Raw genomic sequence first — 21,530 nt, 5'->3', positions numbered from 1 at the left:
AGGAGACACCAAGTCCCTTAAGAGGGAGTTTAATTATCCTAGGGAGTCTAAGTCGCTCAGGCACGATAATACTTAGCCCAAATGATGAGACACTAAGTCCCTTAGGAGAGAAATTTGACCTCTTAGGTGGGACTTCCATCGAGCCTTTAGGAAAGAATTATGATGAAGTCTCTCAGGATGGATATCGGTCACGTCTTTTAGGCGTGATTCTTGAGTTTGATCCCACCCGAGGAGACGCTGAGTCCCTCAGGTAAATTTTTTATTAAGTTGCCTTGGAGACACTATATCTTCCTACGAAATTCAAACATATTTATCTTGCCTTAGGAAACAATAAAGAGCTTTTTGTGGAAGCTCAACATAAGATATTACGCTAAAGGACGGTAAGGATCTTCTCGTGGAAGTCCAACAATTATTAGTTGCATCGAGAGGCGACAAGGAACTTTGTTATGAAGCCTAACATAAGGAAATTGCCTCGAATGATGGCAAGGAACTTTGTTATGAAGTCCAGCATAAGGATATTTCCTAGGAATGCGATAAGGATCTTTGTTATGAAATCCATCATAAAGAAATTCATGGATAAACCACTCAAGAATTATGCATTAGTACATAATAAAGACGTTTATTGAAGAGTTACAAGTAATTTTAACTATAATAATATCTAAGATGGAGAGAATTCCAAGTTTTAAGTAAGAGTGGCTCTTCCAATTATTGAAATTTATATGCCCCGTGAGGGAGCTTCTGATATATGCGATACACTCCCTCCCAATTGGGTTGTAGTTTTCCCTATTATACGGGTATAACCGTTTCCTTTAAAACTAGGTCGATTTCTTGCATTTCTCCTAACTTGACTCTAGATTTATATCTTCTAGAAGACTTGTAATTGACAGCAAACTCTCGAATTGGGCGACTTCCCTCAATTCGTAGATCAGGTCTACCGCATACTTCAAGCCTATCTTATTTGCTTCTTTATTGAACTAGTTTTGACGCCACAAAGGTGTGTCGATCTCTATAAGTAGCACGGCATCCACCCTGTAAACCATGGAAAATGGGGTTTCCTTGATGATGGAATGCAAAGTGGTATGGTATAACCATAATATCTCATGGAGTAGTTCCATCCATAATCCTTTGGCATTGTCAAGCTTCTTCTTGAGTCCCTTTATAATTACTTTGTTTGCCGACTCACCTTGACCGTTAACTTGAAGGTGTACAACAAACACAAAATTTGTCTATACTCCCAAGTCTTTTTAGAAGACAATGACCATATTACTTGCGAATTAGGTCTCATTTTCAGAGACAATGGCTCTAAGAAGCCCATATGTGCATATAATCTTCTACCAGTAGAAACAACATACTTTTTCTGCCGTGATTTTGGAGAAAACTTTCGCTTCTATCCATTTGGTGAAGTAGTCAAATCCTAATATCAAGAACTTAAATTGACCTGGCGCCAAAGGGAGCAAACTCATAATGTCAATGCCTAATTGGTAGAATGGTCATGACAAAGTCATAGACTAGAGAAGTTCTGCCAGGGCATGGTGAAAGCCAATATGTCTCTGGAATTTATCACACTTCTTGACAAAGATGATGATATCCTTCATTAGAGTGGGTCAATAGTACCCCACCCTTAATAGTTTGTGGACGAGGGCTTTTCCTTCAATGTGACTGCTGCAGACCCCTTTGTGTACCTCTACAAGTACCAGGATAATTTCATGCTCACCCATGTATCCCGATATAAGATAAGCCCTTCTTATTTTCAAAAGTTTCATACAGAGTAAGGTGAACTTGGAAGCGTGTTTTCATATTCTTATTTCCTCTTCCTCGTCTCGTGGAAGTTTGTCAGACTATAAATAATGTAGTATGGGCAACATCTATATGAATTCGGGGACAACTTCCAAGGAGTACACTTCATTCGCCTCGATACTAGGGGAGACAAAAGGCTCCTAGATGATTGTTCTATTAAACCCTGTTGTCTATGAGGTAAATAGTTTGGATAAAAGGTATTCCCTGAAGTCCTGCTCGCGGAGTACATGCTCTACTTCAAAAGATATGAGACAAAAGTATATGTCATGTACCTTTTTTAGATATTTTATTAGTAGTGGTTCCTTGGCTTGGTACTATCCTATGACTTGGTTGAAGATTAGTTGGGAGTCACTTTTAGTTTTCAGTATGGAGGCTCCCATTTCTAAGGTGTGGACCATGCCAGCAATGAGAGCCTCATACTCCACCTAATTGTTGTTAGCAGTGAACTTGAACTTTAGTGTTTGCTCGATGAGTATACTGCAGGCCCCTATAGGACCATCCCAACGTCGCTTCCTTTTACGTTGAAGGCGTCATCTACAGATATCGCCCATTCTAAAGGCGTGTCATCGTCTACAGGCAAGTTGAATTCTACCACGAAATCTTTTAGAGCTTGTGATTTGATGCTTCCATTTGGGACGTATTGGTTGTCATATTCTCATAGCTCCACTCCCCAGAACATCATCCTCCAAACTAAATCAGGTTTATTCAAAACTTGACGGACATGATAATTAGTTTTTACTATAATTTTGTGACCCTGAAAGTATGGGTTGAGTTTCCTCGCGCCAAAGATGACAGATAGCGGTAGGCATGACAACGAGGCGGGGCAAGGGTAGGTTTAAGAAGCCCCTCCCCGAGTTTCTATACCAGCCCCACCCGCCCCATACCCAGCTGAGGGTAACAATTTATCCCATACCCCCTCCCCCTACAAGGACCAAGTTTCCCCCACCCCGCACCCGCACCCGCATAAGTTTTTTGTTTTTTTAAATTTGAATTTGTTTTCATAGCAATAAAAATCATAACTAAACTAAATATTTGATCATTTTAAGAATAATTATAATAACTGGTCATTTTCATTTTATTTGTATTAAAAAAAATATACCAATTATAATAAACTTGATATGTTAAGATTAAGAAAGGTTAATGGGTAGTAAAGTTATAAAAAAAAGATAATAAATTAATTTTAATATGCCGATGCGGGATGGATACTAGCATACCACACCTCTATAATTAAAAATTGATTTTCCTTGTCCCGCCCCTGCCCCTAATTAAATCGGTTTTCCCTCGTTAGATTCTGGGTAGGGGAGGTCGGGTCCAACCAGATCCAATTTTTTTTGCCATGCCTATTGTCGCACCTCGAAAAAATGGGGATACGACTTCAAAGCGAAGCGCGATCGCACGCTCGCAATGATGGACTGAACAGAGTCGCCACCGAACTTTATTTATTCCTAAAAAGGAAAGGGGAAATATCGATAAAACCCAGGACAAAAGAAAGGATAAGATATGGTCATCGCAACCAATATCAGGGTTCGGGAGTCGATTACGCAGGGGGAAGGTATTAGCACCCCTCACGTCCGTTGTACTCAACGGGAACCATTAGGTCAGTTGTGTGCGTTAATGTTAGTTAAAATATTAGGCTTTTCAAATTATTAAGTGGGAAAGAAAGAGTAAAAGAGAGGAAAATGTTTTTGGATTTTTTAACGAAGGACTAAACCTAAGTTTTTTATTAGTGGGCCTGACAAGATTTACAAATCCTGCTCCTACGTATCTCAAAAGAGAAATCAAGGCTTACGTAGTTCTGGGTAGAAAAATGTTTGTTTGTTGGTCGATTTTAGCGAAAGCTATACTGTATTAATCGACGAAAACATTGTTTTACCCAAAACAGATGAGGAGTGGACGCATACCACACATCGAACGGATTTATAAATCTACATTCGGAAAAGCGTCATTTATCTCTACTCAACAATCGTGGCCGAAACATTGTTTTGTATCATTTAAGACAAGATACCTTTCGTTTATGAAAAAGGTTTTTGATTAGTCGCACGGCGGCGAGAAAAGAGTTTGATTGGTTGGATGTATTTTGAGTGATGGCGAGAACTTGGATGAGCGAGATATACATCTCGAATCCTAGCCTCAGGAGTGCATGATATACACCATGTTCCATTTCCATCTTTATTAAAAAAAGTTAAGATAGGAATTAAGTATTTTTGGAATTTGACTGGGAAAGGGTTCGAAGAAACCGCATTGACAATTTTAGACGATGGCGAGAGTTAAGATTGGCGAGGCATACGTCTCGAATCTTAACCTCAGGAGTGCATGGTATACACCATGTTCCATTTCCACCTTTATTGAAAAAGTGTTAAATAAGATTTAGGTATCTTAGATTTGATTGAGAAAGGGTTTGAAGAAACCGCGTTGACAATTTTAGACGATGGCGAGAGTTAAGATTGGCGAGGCATACGTCTCGAATCTTAACCTCAGGAGTGCATGGTATACACTATGTTCCATTTCCACCTTTATTGAGAAAGTGTTTAAATAAGAATTAGGTATTTTGAGTTTTGTTGTGAAAATGACTTGACCTAGATCAAGTGTTGATGGACGTTTAAGAGAAATTTGGATAAGTGTTTGAGAGAAAACCAAAGTGGATAAACTTGGATGATGGCGAGAGCTAGGATTGGCGAGATATACATCTCGAATCCTAGTCTCAGGAGTGCGTGGTATACACCACGTTCCATTTCCATCTTTATTGGAAAGGTCTTGAATATGAATTAATATTTTTTGAGTTTTTATTAGAGAAAATGGCTTGACGTTGAATCAAGCATTTGATGAAAGTTTGAAAGAACTGTAATGGAATAGGAGGAAGAAATGGATTGATTTGTTTATTGAGAAAATACTCGACGTTGGATCGAGTCTTATTTTTGTATTTTTTGAAATTGTTGATTTTATTCTTGTGTTAGTATCTAACTAAATAACCAAACAATAAAGAAATAAAATAGTACAAGATTATTACACATCGGGGGAGTGGGGTACATTTTGTCAAATGGGGATTAAAAAATCATGAAATAATTGAATCGGACCCAAACAACAAATAATGCATGAGTGTAAGTGCAAGGGAACCGGCTCATTGTAAGAAAGCCCAAGAGTAAGCTATGTGAGGTTGACGGCGATGCTTAAAAAGCAATCGACTTACAAGGGTGTGAAAAAGGGCTCGATGTTAAATCGAGAAAAGTATTGATTTTAATAATTTTAAAACGGTTTTGAATGAATGATGCAATTTAAAAGAAAAACAAATCTATGTTATTAAACAATAATAAAAAAACTATGAGTAATAAAGCATAAATATAAAAGAAAGAAAAACTACACCTAGGAGTATCGAACCCACTACACTAAAGATCTAAAAGCCACTCCCCTCCACCAAATCACTTACTAGCTAACTGATATTTTAATGCTAACTTAAATGTATAAACTAAGATAAACTAAAAAAGAATTAAAATAAAAAACTAATTAAAACTAATATGAAAGAAATTTGTTGCACTTCCAAATAAATGGTGGAGGAACCAAAAAAACAAAACCAACGAGAGATTTAATGAGTGGGAACCAACACAGCATACTAACAGACCCTATCAATGAAAAGGTTTTGGAAAACTAAATAATATTAAGTTTTAACTGCTTTGGATTCTTTTTTAAAAAAGACAACATAATCAGAAAATGTGAGAGAATACCTAGTCAAAAACTAAAAGCGTATTCATCTTCCTCACAAAGAAACTCTCTCTCCCTCACTCGTACTCGTCACCTCTCCATCTCTCTCAACCTAAAATTTTCGCACGCTCGCAATCGCTTGCAATGCTAACCTCACTCACCCATCGCTACCCATCGCTCTTCTCTCGTCTCCCTCTCTCAACCTAAACACAGAAAAAAGATTTCCGGTAGAGAAACGAATAGGACGTTTTACCTTTGGTGGTGATGGTGAGCTTAAACCTCTTCACTCCGCTAGGTTCCTCCTGCAGTCAACAAAATCAAGCTCCGCTTCCAAAAGGTTGGTTTTTTGTTTGGCCGGTTTTAGGGTTTTTTCGCTTTGCAATTTTCGCCGTTAATTTTTTCGTCCCCCCATTGATTTCTCTTTCTCTCCTTTTATGCTCCAGATTAGGGTTTTCGGATGTGGCCTCTAGAGCTCAAAGAAGAAAATTTCCAGAAGTCTTTTTGATGCTCAGAAGTGCTTTTATCTTGTTTCACGCTACACTTCCGGAAACGGTACCTTGAACTCAAACTTTCTCTTAGATTTTTGTCTCTTCCCTGATTTGGGAATTTTTGGAATTTAACTCTTTGCTGTTAATCTTTGTTACTGCAGTGAAAAGGTTGCAATGGTGAAAACGTGATTTGGTTTAATTAATTTTTTTTTGCAGGTTATGGTTGGTTGATTTGTGGTTTCGTCCAATGCATCAATATCCATTGATTCTAAAATATTCTGATTTTGATGATTGTGTGTCGCACTGGGAAGTTGGGACTGCCAAAATGTTGACTGTTGAATAGCTGTGGAATCGCTTGCACGAGCATTGCTTTTCTTAACCTTCTTCAACTTCCTCAAGAAATACCAGAATTTGGATTTGGCACGAACTTCATTGGTTGCCCAAAGCTTCATGCGGTAAATCTTCGGGTGCTCATCGGTTTCCGTTGGAAGACCCCTTCCGACGACCCGGTACTGGTGAAACTTTGCCTTAACCATTTTTACGATGAGCAGCGGTTCCGATTGCGACTCGCCGCCGATTCAATTTTTGCTGTTTTGTGAATTATTGTTTGTTGCAGGTGAACAAATGGTGTTATTGCAGAAGTTGGTATGCTGTTTGCCACCATTTATTTTGTTAATTTTCTCTTCTATTTCCAAGTCAAACTCAGGCTCATGACTCTGAAACTCGGTTTTATAGCGGAACTCAGGATGTAGATCCGCCCAATTGGTGCTGTAACTGGCAGGAGTTTTATCTTAATGAACAAAAGCAACTGTTGTTGCTGTTGCTATTGTTATTATGTCTTGCACTTTCAAAACTCTTATGCGCATTTTTTTTGGATCTTTTTGCAGATGCAGGTTTTAATGCTTCCATTTGATACCTAGTGGGATTCCGGCTAGGTGTACATTACTCGGAACAGGGTAATTTGCAATATCCCAAAGGATAGAAACTGAGCCATCTAAAGAGCTACGGTGTTGCTAGCTTAAAAGACACTGAATTATGCTTGCATTTGATTCAGTAATATTTTATCCCTCCTGCTCCAAGGAGTCCCCGGACCTGTCGGTGTAAATCTGCTACATTGTTGACGAAACCTCTGCTCAATTCCAATCACCATGACTACAACAGTTTTGGAGTGAACCTCACAAACTTTGTGCCTTTCGAGAGCTTTCGTTCTTCTTGATGGTAATGTGTCCCTTTCTTTTGTAGTCTTCGCAATCTTTTTATTCCAGCCTTTTTTATGCACATTTTCGGACCTTTTGCAGACGTGGACACGGTCACAGCAGCAGCAGTTAATTCTAACAAAAATGCATCAGCTATATTGCTTAAGATGGAGCCTTGATTCGGAAGCTGGTATAACGGGATTTGCAAGTGAGAGGTGACCAAACAATCATCCACAATAGCCTTTGAACTTAACACAGTACTCAAATCTAGTATGCAGTTTATATTTTCTTCAGGAAAGTCGAATGATCTTATCACAACTTCGGTATTAACACGATATTCTATTTTGCGTCTAGGCTCAAAAGGGGCGGTCGGACGGACTTGAAGCCAAAGTAACAACAATCATGCCTCGTAGTTCACATCATGCCGAAACATTTACGGTAGGCTTCTCTTTTATTTCATGTGCAAGAATTTCCGGTCTTCTTCGTACCATAAGATTGGCATTTCACATGGCGACATATTGTATCTCATGTTTTACTAAGAGTACCGTCACCTTCGGCTTTCAAAATTTTTTTGGAGTTGAGTTGAGATTACTTCTTAAATTAATCAAGTGTAGTATCCTGCTATATTTACACTAATAGACTCAATTGTTCACAACTTATGTACTTGCAGCCTTCCTATGTGTGTCCTTCTGCAATGCCTTAGATTGAAAGCTGGAACTCCATCGACGGACTCGGATGTCACATGCTTTTCTGGTGCTTTGACAACATCTTCAATTTTACCTTGGGATCATTATTGTAGGCAAGCATCTTACAACTATCTTGCGACCCCCACTCAAATCTGTATGCCGGTCATGCTCAAGTGATCATATATGGCTGCACGCAGCCAATCAGCAGTGCAAAAACAGTTATGATTATTGTATATAGTTCCATCATTCTTAAAATTGGAATTCTGTCAAAGAAACTGCAGAGAAAATGTTCCGTCATTGGTCCGAAACATAAAAATGTTTTGTTGCTTGTATGAATCAAATTTGCAATATTATTTTCCAAAGTTGTTATCTTTAGGAGTTCCTAGTTTTGGCTTTAAAAGAAAAGGTAGCTTTGTATCAATATTGTGTATGAGGATCGCCTCCTGCAGCCGTCATGAGAAATTGCATGAAATCAAGCCCTTAACTATAAAATCTGCAACTCAATAAATTGAATGACCGGATATTCAACTTCACTCCTTGTATGATATAGGTACACGGCCTATGCTATAAATGAAATACATATCATTCAAGTTGGTTAACACAAAGGAGATAGATTTGAAGATTTTAGCAGGCTAGCACCATAACGTAATGAATTATAAGCACTTTTCCATTTCCAAACTTTTCATTAGCTGCTCTCGTCATGCTCTTTCAAAAACTCATAAAAGCTTGGATCCTTTTGCTGAAGACCTTCAAATTTAGGGACATTCTCTTCGAGATTCAATAATTGGAAGGCGGATAGAACAAGTTCACAAAAAAAAAATCTAGGACCTCTCTTTGTATCTTAGAAACTCCATGTATTCATGCGGTGATGTTTTAAGGTGATGCTTGTAAATGAATGAATGACGTAATTGAAATATGAATGATTATGAAGAATTCCTTCAATATTAATGGATTTCCTTCTTTTCTTTTTTTTTTAAATGTGAATGAAGCAAATATGAATGTAAATTTGGAACGTGAAAAATGTAAATAAATATGATATGAAATAATAAATGTGATCATGAATGAAAGATATGAAGGTGAGTGCAGAAAGAATGCAAACGAGTGATTGGTGGGAAGAAAATTTCAGGACCAAAATCGGGGTATGACAGTTGCCCCTATTTAAGCGTCTTCAACTAGAGAATATGAAGCAGGACACTCTTCATATGATCATAGTGGGAGATGGTTAAATACTTAAGAAGACCCGGATTTTGATCCTGAATCCCTACGACATGATGTGATATGATATGATATGCATGACATGATATGCGTGGATGCATGATTCTTTTTTTTTTTAATTTTCTTTATCTGCTAGGGATATGGTGGACCCTTAACAGGAGACGCTACTAGACAGACCAAACTGTGGGGAATGCTGATGGTCCACAGGAAGACAAACAAATGGTAAGGAACAACTTGCTGGGGAGACAGTCCTGCTGGAGAATCAGGCACACACTGGGGAGTAATCAAAATGAGATTTGATTAAGCAGTACTTAGAGTACAAGAGAGTAAGTTCACAATTTGACTTACTAAGCCCGAATACGAGAATTTCCACAACAGGTTCATGTACGACCTGACAATGCTGGGGAATAATCATGGAGAAAAACTCTTCAGAACAGGTTCATGTATGACCTGACACCGGAATAAGGGTTCAACAACAGGTTCATACATGACCTGAATGGTATTGAACAAACAGAGAAAAATCTTCAGAGCAGGTTCAAGTATGACCTGACACCGGAATAAGGGTTCAACAACAGGTTCATACATGACCTGAATGGTATTGAACAAACAGAGAAAAATCTTCAGAGCAGGTTCAAGTATGACCTGACACCGGAATAAGGGTTCAACAACAGGTTCATACATGACCTGAATAGTATTGAACAAACAGAGAAAGAATCTTCAGAACAGGTTCAAGTATGACCTGACACTGGAATAAAGCTCAACAACAGGTTCATACATGACCTGAATGGTATTGAACAAAAATTGGAAAAACTCTTCAGAGCAGGTTCAAGTATGACCTGACCCCGGAATAAAAGATCAACAACAGGTTCATACATGACCTGAATGGTATTGAACAAAGAATCTTCAGAGCAGGTTCAAGTATGACCTGACACCGGGATAAAAGGTTCAACAACAGGTTCATATATGACCTGAATAGGATTGAACAAAGAATCTTCAGAGCAGGTTCAAGTATGACCGGACCCCGGAATAAAAAGGTTCAACAACAGGTTCATACATGACCGGAATAGGATTGAACAAAGAATCTTCAGAGCAGGTTCAAGTATGACCTGACACCGGAATAAAAAGGTTCAACAACAGGTTCATACATGACCTGAATAGGATTGAACAAAGAATCTTCAGAGCAGGTTCAAGTATGACCGGACCCCGGAATAAAAGGCTCAACAACAGGTTCATACATGACCTGAATAGTATTGAACAAAATTGGAAAGACTCTTCAGAGCAGGTTCAAGTATGACCTGACACCGGAATAAAAAGGTTCAACAACAGGTTCATACATGACCTGAATAGGATTGAACAAAGAATCTTCAGAGCAGGTTCAAGTATGACCGGACCCCGGAATAAAAGGCTCAACAACAGGTTCATACATGACCTGAATAGTATTGAACAAAATTGGAAAGACTCTTCAGAGCAGGTTCAAGTATGACTTGACCCCGGAATAGCAACAATTGGACTTTGACCGTAAGCAATGGACTACAACCAACTTTTAACGGATTTTGCCAACAACAATTGGACTTGAAAATGACTGCGAAAACCGGATGTTGGTTTAAGGGCACCAAATACAAACTGGAATCAAAGGTCAAAGGATCATAGGATCGACAACAAGACCTGGATCAATGCAAAATGAGCACGAAGTACATTTCGGCTATGCATGATTTGAATTTCCTTTTATGCATGATATATGAATGATCATGATTATGAGAATGCTGACACTGGGCAGACTGGGAGTTTGTAAAGGCTCTTTATGGAAGCTCATGATTCCTCAACACCGAGAACTCAACCGAATATTTTATGATAGATGTTGTCAAAGGAGGATTCTATCCAGTTTGATGGCCACAGCTTAGCCAATGGATCCTTTTGGAGGATTAATGAATCGTGCTAGCATAATTTTCGGACACTCGTCTTAAACTCAATAGTTGTTGACGTATGGCAGAATTTGTTTGAGCAATTTGAAAGCACGAAGAAAGAGGTTATGCCCCTCTGTGGCTCATCTTGCCCCAGTTTGTTGGGTCTTTGGAAATGTTCACCTTGAAAGTGGATTTGGAAACAACTCTCCATGAGACTACCTCGAGAGGGCTTGCCCCAAGTGTTTGAATCTTGCAATGGTCCGCACTTGACTAACCAAATGTTGGAATGGCAGACTCTTGGTTGACTGTCCTTTGGATAGTTGGACTTATTGAGCTTTGAGGTGGCTTGCCCCAAGTGTTTGTAACTTGCAGTAGTCTGAACTTGACTAACCAAATGTTGGAATGGCAGACTCTTGGTTGTCTGTCTTTTGGATAGTTGGACTCATTGAGCTCTGAGGTGGCTTGCCCCAGCCTAAGTCTTGAAGCAAATTACTCTTGGCTAACTGAACCTTGGAGTGATTGGACTTACTGAGCTCTGAGGTGGCTTGCCCCGGTCTGATTCTTGAAGCAGATTACTCTTGGCTAGATGACCCTTAGGGTGATTAGCTCGAATTAACTGATGCTCAAAGTGATTTGCCCCCGAATAGATTTCTTTCACTCCATCAAGTTCCTCAACTGTATTTGGAATTTCTTGATGCTAAGTGTTGACTTGCAAATAAGATTGTTCATTCAAAAATGGTAATTTTAATGCAGTGTTTATGCAAAAAATTTGAAATCAAAATTTATTGGTATGAACAGGTGAAATACAGTGAACGAGTCGTTGATAAGAACACAATGGTGATCAAGTCATTCACAGTATACAAGTTGGTGCTATCGAATGATTTACAAAAATCGTTTCGAGTCAAGTTAACACAAACTTGTTATAGTATGCTTTCAAAATAAACCCTGCCTCAATTAGGTCTTTTAAGGGTTGTAACGTGGTCTGGTTCACGGTTTTTTTGAAACAAAAGGATATAAGGCTCAAAATTTATTTTTACCCACCCCTTCTTCTTGATAATCTCCAGTTCCTACGTTCAGTTAATTCGATACACGCATTCGACTTCCAAGAGGGTTCGAAGGTGTGATGAGGATTCAAGACGAATTTTCTTGAAATGGCAGTCACCTTATTTTTTGTTTTGTTGAGGATTTAATGACCTCTTTTGATTGATTTTCTTTATCCCTAATTTTGCCTGGACCGCTTCTTTGAAGCTTTTGGTCCATCGGGATGCCCTAACTTTTGCCTAAGTCATCTTGTGGTATTGACCTAGTGGGCTTTTTTCTATCCTCTTTTTTTTATGCGTGTGACTGCCACATTATTGGTGGATGAGGATCAACCAACACTAATTTCATCTTTTCTCAACTTCTTCGACACTTCAACATGTGCACGAAGGATGACATGTGGTTGAACCTAATCGGAGGGTGTTCATATGGACAATCTTTTTGAAAGATCGAATGCACGATCAAACTATCTGAACACAACTACCCTGCCCCAGGTTAAGATTAAGGGTTTTAGATCCGAAATAAACACCAACTTCTAGGCTCAAAGTGGTTGACTAGGGATTAACGCCTTATCTCTTCAGTGTTTGGGGATTTGAAACAATGCCTTACATCATCGACAAGGTTTTACTCAAAAGCATACCACAACAATTTCAGGTGTTTCATTTTCATCATCCTCCCTCTAATCTTTGTTAACACAACGGTTTGATAAACAAAAGTGAATGAGAGGAGTATTTTTGTTTTTAACATAAATGAGAAACGAGTGAATACGAATGGATCAATTCAAAAGATGCATAAACATTTCATTAATCTTACCAATTCAAAGAAAACAACAATGCTTAAAAGCAATTAACAATCAACATGCAAGGAAACTACAAAAGAAATGCTGAAATAGCTAAATGATTGCCAGCTCTAGGGAATTGACTTCTTCAAACTTGAAGGTTTGGATCAACAAGCTTTTCGACATTGGCATGATGATCTTCAAATTCTTTTCCTTCATTCTCATCGTTGAACGCAACCCTCTTGGATCCACTACTCACTTCTCCTTTTCTTTCATTGGTATGGGTCGTGACATTGGAAATCCAAGACGGTATCTCAATGCTCTTACCAGGAAACAATGATAGCTCATTAGCCACATCCCTGACATCTTCCTTGTGGAACAAAACCTTGAGGGGTCTCAAGGGTCCTTTCCCTTTCTCATTATCTGGCCCAGAAATCAAGGTATATGTACCTGAGCCTTCCTCCTTAAGTGTTGGTGACCTTATGTCAATTAATCCTTGCAACTTGAGCTTAAAACTCATGCATTCCTCGATGGAGTGCCCCATTGTTCCAGTATGGTATTCGCATTTGATCTTCGGGTGATCTTCTTCAAAAACTAAGCTCTTTTTGTTAATCAGTCCTCGTACCAAGGCTTTTAGCGTAAAGCAAGAATCTAGGTCATGTCCCAATGCCCCTTTATGGAATTCACATGTTGCATTTGGATTGTACCATGGTAGGTATGGTGACACAGGCGTGAGAGCTCGAGGTGTCACCAAAGCATTTTGGATCAGTTGCGGGTAGAGCTTGCTATATGGTACCGGAATCAAGTCATTGTGATCCTTGTTCCCCTTGTTCTGATTCTGATTTTTGTTTTGAACCTGACTTTGGTGACTTTGAGGAGCAATAGCCAGAGGATGTTGATGATGACATCTTGAGGGAGGTCCATATACTGGTAAATGAGGAGTTGCCATATAGAACTTCCCTTGACTTGAGGTAACACCGGATGGATGCGGGGTAGTAGCTCTCTTTGTTGCAGCAGCGTATATTGGGTGACCCTCTTTTCTCAACAAGACTTGCAGGGTTTCCAAGACCCATCTCATTTGGCTCTTCAAAAGGTTAAGTTCCTCCTTCAGCGCTTCTTGGCTTTTCCTTAGCTCGTCCATCATCCCCTGAGACATGGTTCTTTGCTCTTCGCGTGTTGAGAATCACTTTGCTTCACGGACAAAAGATGGATGATTTTTTTTGGTGTTTTGTCTAGAGAATGACATGCATTATGGTGCGATGCAAATGCAATGGAATGCGAATGAATGCAATGCAAGCCATGCACACTTGTGTTTTTTCTTCAATACACGGGTTCAAAAGTCCAAGGTACTGATAAATCTGATTGTTTTCCAAGAATAGGTTCTCACCGGGTAAGATCTAAGGTTTTGTTACAAAGGATCCCCAGAGTCATTGATTCACAAGAATGTTTGACGCTTACGGGAAATACTTTCCGGTCGTCAACTCCATCAAGGGAATCTATTCTGGGTGAGGTTCTCGTACCGACCCTTACGAAGTATTCACCTCGGGAGTCCGTACTACGCAACCATCGACTGGGTTCTAGACAGGGTACTCAGAGTCATGGATTCAAAAGACTGTTTGACGCTTACGGAAAATACTTTCCGGTCATCAACTCCATCTGGAGAATCTATTCTGAGCGAGGTTCTCGTATCGATCCTTACGAGGTATCCACCTCGGGAATCCATACTACGCAACCATCATTTCTAGTTGGCCAAAGGTTTAATGTTCTAAAAGGTCCTTAGAGTCATGGACCCCTTTGAAACATCGGCGCTTACGAGGTATACACCTCGGGCGACAATATTTACAAAAGAATCTACTCTAAGTGAGGTTCTCGTACCGACCCTTACGAAGTATTCACCTCGGGAGTCCGTACTACTCAACCATCGTCCTATCTTATGTTTTTTTTCCACTCTAGACTCGGGTGTAGAGTCTTTCCCACATGGTTTGCAATCAAAATCCAAGTACCCAACACGGTGGAACCAATATGCAACAAATATCAATATAACAATAAAGATATTAAAAAGCAATAAATAATGGAAAAGCCACATGATTAAACAAACAAAGGCACACAAACGTCCTAACTAGGCTTGACTCGCTTAGGGATTGGATATTTTTCCCCAGCAGAGTCGCCATCTGTCGCACCTCGAAAAAATGGGGATACGACTTCAAAGCGAAGCGCGATCGCACGCTCGCAATGATGGACTGAACAGAGTCGCCACCGAACTTTATTTATTCCTAAAAAGGAAAGGGGAAATATCGATAAAACCCAGGACAAAAGAAAGGATAAGATATGGTCATCGCAACCAATATCAGGGTTCGGGAGTCGATTACGCAGGGGGAAGGTATTAGCACCCCTCACGTCCGTTGTACTCAACGGGAACCATTAGGTCAGTTGTGTGCGTTAATGTTAGTTAAAATATTAGGCTTTTCAAATTATTAAGTGGGAAAGAAAGAGTAAAAGAGAGGAAAATGTTTTTGGATTTTTTAACGAAGGACTAAACCTAAGTTTTTTATTAGTGGGCCTGACAAGATTTACAAATCCTGCTCCTACGTATCTCAAAAGAGAAATCAAGGCTTACGTAGTTCTGGGTAGAAAAATGTTTGTTTGTTGGTCGATTTTAGCGAAAGCTATACTGTATTAATCGACGAAAACATTGTTTTACCCAAAACAGATGAGGAGTGGACGCATACCACACATCGAACGGATTTATAAATCTACATTCGGAAAAGCGTCATTTATCTCTACTCAACAATCGTGGCCGAAACATTGTTTTGTATCATTTAAGACAAGATACCTTTCGTTTATGAAAAAGGTTTTTGATTAGTCGCACGGCGGCGAGAAAAGAGTTTGATTGGTTGGATGTATTTTGAGTGATGGCGAGAACTTGGATGAGCGAGATATACATCTCGAATCCTAGCCTCAGGAGTGCATGATATACACCATGTTCCATTTCCATCTTTATTAAAAAAAGTTAAGATAGGAATTAAGTATTTTTGGAATTTGACTGGGAAAGGGTTCGAAGAAACCGCATTGACAATTTTAGACGATGGCGAGAGTTAAGATTGGCGAGGCATACGTCTCGAATCTTAACCTCAGGAGTGCATGGTATACACCATGTTCCATTTCCACCTTTATTGAAAAAGTGTTAAATAAGATTTAGGTATCTTAGATTTGATTGAGAAAGGGTTTGAAGAAACCGCGTTGACAATTTTAGACGATGGCGAGAGTTAAGATTGGCGAGGCATACGTCTCGAATCTTAACCTCAGGAGTGCATGGTATACACTATGTTCCATTTCCACCTTTATTGAGAAAGTGTTTAAATAAGAATTAGGTATTTTGAGTTTTGTTGTGAAAATGACTTGACCTAGATCAAGTGTTGATGGACGTTTAAGAGAAATTTGGATAAGTGTTTGAGAGAAAACCAAAGTGGATAAACTTGGATGATGGCGAGAGCTAGGATTGGCGAGATATACATCTCGAATCCTAGTCTCAGGAGTGCGTGGTATACACCACGTTCCATTTCCATCTTTATTGGAAAGGTCTTGAATATGAATTAATATTTTTTGAGTTTTTATTAGAGAAAATGGCTTGACGTTGAATCAAGCATTTGATGAAAGTTTGAAAGAACTGTAATGGAATAGGAGGAAGAAATGGATTGATTTGTTTATTGAGAAAATACTCGACGTTGGATCGAGTCTTATTTTTGTATTTTTTGAAATTGTTGATTTTATTCTTGTGTTAGTATCTAACTAAATAACCAAACAATAAAGAAATAAAATAGTACAAGATTATTACACATCGGGGGAGTGGGGTACATTTTGTCAAATGGGGATTAAAAAATCATGAAATAATTGAATCGGACCCAAACAACAAATAATGCATGAGTGTAAGTGCAAGGGAACCGGCTCATTGTAAGAAAGCCCAAGAGTAAGCTATGTGAGGTTGACGGCGATGCTTAAAAAACAATCGACTTACAAGGGTGTGAAAAAGGGCTCGATGTTAAATCGAGAAAAGTATTGATTTTAATAATTTTAAAACGGTTTTGAATGAATGATGCAATTTAAAAGAAAAACAAATCTATGTTATTAAACAATAATAAAAAAACTATGAGTAATAAAGCATAAATATAAAAGAAAGAAAAACTACACCTAGGAGTATCGAACCCACTACACTAAAGATCTAAAAGCCACTCCCCTCCACCAAATCACTTACTAGCTAACTGATATTTTAATGCTAACTTAAATGTATAAACTAAGATAAACTAAAAAAGAATTAAAATAAAAAACTAATTAAAACTAATATGAAAGAAATTTGTTGCACTTCCAAATAAATGGTGGAGGAACCAAAAAAACAAAACCAACGAGAGATTTAATGAGTGGGAACCAACACAGCATACTAACAGACCCTATCAATGAAAAGGTTTTGGAAAACTAAATAATATTAAGTTTTAACTGCTTTGGATTCTTTTTTAAAAAAGACAACATAATCAGAAAATGTGAGAGAATACCTAGTCAAAAACTAAAAGCGTATTCATCTTCCTCACAAAGAAACTCTCTCTCCCTCACTCGTACTCGTCACCTCTCCATCTCTCTCAACCTAAAATTTTCGCACGCTCGCAATCGCTTGCAATGCTAACCTCACTCACCCATCGCTACCCATCGCTCTTCTCTCGTCTCCCTCTCTCAACCTAAACACAGAAAAAAGATTTCCGGTAGAGAAACGAATAGGACGTTTTACCTTTGGTGGTGATGGTGAGCTTAAACCTCTTCACTCCGCTAGGTTCCTCCTGCAGTCAACAAAATCAAGCTCCGCTTCCAAAAGGTTGGTTTTTTGTTTGGCCGGTTTTAGGGTTTTTTCGCTTTGCAATTTTCGCCGTTAATTTTTTCGTCCCCCCATTGATTTCTCTTTCTCTCCTTTTATGCTCCAGATTAGGGTTTTCGGATGTGGCCTCTAGAGCTCAAAGAAGAAAATTTCCAGAAGTCTTTTTGATGCTCAGAAGTGCTTTTATCTTGTTTCACGCTACACTTCCGGAAACGGTACCTTGAACTCAAACTTTCTCTTAGATTTTTGTCTCTTCCCTGATTTGGGAATTTTTGGAATTTAACTCTTTGCTGTTAATCTTTGTTACTGCAGTGAAAAGGTTGCAATGGTGAAAACGTGATTTGGTTTAATTAATTTTTTTTTGCAGGTTATGGTTGGTTGATTTGTGGTTTCGTCCAATGCATCAATATCCATTGATTCTAAAATATTCTGATTTTGATGATTGTGTGTCGCACTGGGAAGTTGGGACTGCCAAAATGTTGACTGTTGAATAGCTGTGGAATCGCTTGCACGAGCATTGCTTTTCTTAACCTTCTTCAACTTCCTCAAGAAATACCAGAATTTGGATTTGGCACGAACTTCATTGGTTGCCCAAAGCTTCATGCGGTAAATCTTCGGGTGCTCATCGGTTTCCGTTGGAAGACCCCTTCCGACGACCCGGTACTGGTGAAACTTTGCCTTAACCATTTTTACGATGAGCAGCGGTTCCGATTGCGACTCGCCGCCGATTCAATTTTTGCTGTTTTGTGAATTATTGTTTGTTGCAGGTGAACAAATGGTGTTATTGCAGAAGTTGGTATGCTGTTTGCCACCATTTATTTTGTTAATTTTCTCTTCTATTTCCAAGTCAAACTCAGGCTCATGACTCTGAAACTCGGTTTTATAGCGGAACTCAGGATGTAGATCCGCCCAATTGGTGCTGTAACTGGCAGGAGTTTTATCTTAATGAATAAAAGCAACTGTTGTTGCTGTTGCTATTGTTATTATGTCTTGCACTTTCAAAACTCTTATGCGCATTTTTTTTGGATCTTTTTGCAGATGCAGGTTTTAATGCTTCCATTTGATACCTAGTGGGATTCCGGCTAGGTGTACATTACTCGGAACAGGGTAATTTGCAATATCCCAAAGGATAGAAACTGAGCCATCTAAAGAGCTACGGTGTTGCTAGCTTAAAAGACACTGAATTATGCTTGCATTTGATTCAGTAATATTTTATCCCTCCTGCTCCAAGGAGTCCCCGGACCTGTCGGTGTAAATCTGCTACATTGTTGACGAAACCTCTGCTCAATTCCAATCACCATGACTACAACAGTTTTGGAGTGAACCTCACAAACTTTGTGCCTTTCGAGAGCTTTCGTTCTTCTTGATGGTAATGTGTCCCTTTCTTTTGTAGTCTTCGCAATCTTTTTATTCCAGCCTTTTTATGCACATTTTCGGACCTTTTGCAGACGTGGACACGGTCACAGCAACAGCAGTTAATTCTAACAAAAATGCATCAGCTATATTGCTTAAGAGGGAGCCTTGATTCGGAAGCTGGTATAACGGGATTTGCAAGTGAGAGGTGACCAAACAATCATCCACAGTAGCCTTTGAACTTAACACAGTACTCAAATCTAGTATGCAGTTTATATTTTCTTCAGGAAAGTCGAATGATCTTATCACAACTTCGGTATTAACACGATATTCTATTTTGCTTCTAGGCTCAAAAGGGGCGGTCGGACGGACTTGAAGCCAAAGTAACAACAATCATGCCTCGTAGTTCACATCATGCTGAAACATTTACGGTAGGCTTCTCTTTTATTTCATGTGCAAGAATTTTCGGTCTTCTTCGTACCATAAGATTGGCATTTCACATGGCGACATATTGTATCTCATGTTTTACTAAGAGTACCGTCACCTTCGGCTTTCAAATTTTTTTTGGAGTTGAGTTGAGATTACTTCTTAAATTAATCAAGTGTAGTATCCTGCTATATTTACACTAATAGACTCAATTGTTCACAACTTATGTACTTGCAGCCTTCCTATGTGTGTCCTTCTGCAATGCCTTAGATTGAAAGCTGGAACTCCATCGACGGACTCGGATGTCACATGCTTTTCTGGTGCTTTGACAACATCTTCAATTTTACCTTGGGATCATTATTGTAGGCAAGCATCTGACAACTATCTTGCGACCCCCACTCAAATCTGTATGCCGGTCATGCTCAAGTGATCATATATGGCTGCACGCAGCCAATCAGCAGTGCAAAAACAGTTATGATTATTGTATATAGTTCCATCATTCTTAAAATTGGAATTCTGTCAAAGAAACTGCAGAGAAAATGTTCCGTCATTGGTCCGAAACATAAAAATGTTTTGTTGCTTGTATGAATCAAATTTGCAATATTATTTTCCAAAGTTGTTATCTTTAGGAGTTCCTAGTTTTGGCTTTAAAAGAAAAGGTAGCTTTGTATCAATATTGTGTATGAGGATCGCCTCCTGCAGCCGTCATGAGAAATTGCATGAAATCAAGCCCTTAACTATAAAATCTGCAACTCAATAAATTGAATGACCGGATATTCAACTTCACTCCTTGTATGATATAGGTACACAGCCTATGCTATAAATGAAATACATATCATTCAAGTTGGTTAACACAAAGGAGATAGATTTGAAGATTTTAGCAGGCTAGCACCATAACGTAATGAATTATAAGCACTTTTCCATTTCCAAATTTTTCATTAGCTGCTCTTGTCATGCTCTTTCAAAAACTCATAAAAGTTTGGATCCTTTTGCTGAAGACCTTCAAATTTAGGGACATTCTCTTCGAGATTCAATAATTGGAAGGCGGATAGAACAAGTTCACACAAAAAAAATCTAGGACCTCTCTTTGTATCTTAGAAACTCCATGTATTCATGCGGTGATGTTTTAAGGTGATGCTTGTAAATGAATGAATGACGTAATTGAAATATGAATGATTATGAAGAATTCCTTCAATATTAATGGATTTCCTTCTTTTCTTTTTTTTTTAAATGTGAATGAAGCAAATATGAATGTAAATTTGGAACGTGAAAAATGTAAATAAATATGATATGAAATAATAAATGTGATCATGAATGAAAGATATGAAGGTGAGTGCAGAAAGAATGCAAACGAGTGATTGGTGGGAAGAAAATTTCAGGACCAAAATCGGGGTATGACACCTATCTAGCGTTAGTTTATCAATCTTATGATAATGCGCCTCAACATCCTTGAACACCTTGCTTACGAAATACACAAGTTTCTTCACCATGTCTATTTTTTGGCCAATGGCTGAGCTCATTGCTTGATATGTAATCAGAGATAGAAAAGTAATGATGAATCTTCCTTCTGGTGAATGCGAACGGGGAGATGTGAGGAAATTTTTAACCTTGGTGAAAGCCTCCTCACACTTGGCGGTCCATTCAAATATTTCCTTCTTCTTTAAGGTATCGAAGAAGAGGTAGGCTTTATCTCTTGTGCAATAGAGGATGCGGGGCAAAGCGGCAAGGCAAAATGTAAGTTGTTGTAGCTTTTACACATTAATGGGACTCCTCATGGTGATGACTACTTGAAACTTATCTAGGTTAGCCTTAATGTCGCCCGCTTCATGTCAGTATGAACCCTAGGAATTCCCTCACCTTAACCCTGAAAGAGCACTTGGCGAGACTTAGACGTATATCATATTTCCTAACTGAGAGTAGGAAATCCTCCAAATCTTCTGCGTGGTTGTGCCCTTCTATAATTTTAACAATCTCATATTTGACATAGACCTCGAGGTTCTTCCTTATCTGGCGGGCGAAGACATCGTCCATGAGCCGCTGGTAGGTGTCGCCTGCATTCTTGAGGCTAAAAGGGCATGGCATTGTAGTAATA

The 21,530-nt window shown here is 38.8% G+C and overlaps 1 long non-coding RNA gene across 7 annotated transcripts; it reads left to right on the top strand.

Moving 5' to 3' along the window:
• Positions 1-5,408: 5,408 nt before the first annotated feature.
• On the top strand, positions 5,409-20,066 carry LOC127087376 (uncharacterized). Of its 7 annotated transcripts, none has more exons than XR_007789941.1 (7): positions 5,409-5,830; positions 17,766-17,874; positions 18,027-18,455; positions 18,698-19,028; positions 19,108-19,275; positions 19,360-19,443; positions 19,676-20,066. It is a non-coding gene; the product is annotated as an uncharacterized LOC127087376 (long non-coding RNA). The 7 variants fall into 7 exon arrangements; XR_007789940.1 differs by lacking the exon at positions 17,766-17,874 and adding an exon at positions 5,937-6,045; XR_007789937.1 differs by lacking the exons at positions 17,766-17,874; positions 18,027-18,455 and adding exons at positions 5,937-6,045; positions 6,198-6,626.
• The last annotated feature ends 1,464 nt before the right edge of the window (positions 20,067-21,530 follow it).

This window comes from Lathyrus oleraceus, chromosome 5 (genome assembly GCF_024323335.1).
Source record: "Lathyrus oleraceus cultivar Zhongwan6 chromosome 5, CAAS_Psat_ZW6_1.0, whole genome shotgun sequence".
NCBI lineage: Eukaryota > Viridiplantae > Streptophyta > Magnoliopsida > Fabales > Fabaceae > Lathyrus > Lathyrus oleraceus.
The sequence above is the reverse complement of the archived record's forward strand: the minus strand, read 5'-3'. Positions and strand labels throughout refer to the sequence as shown.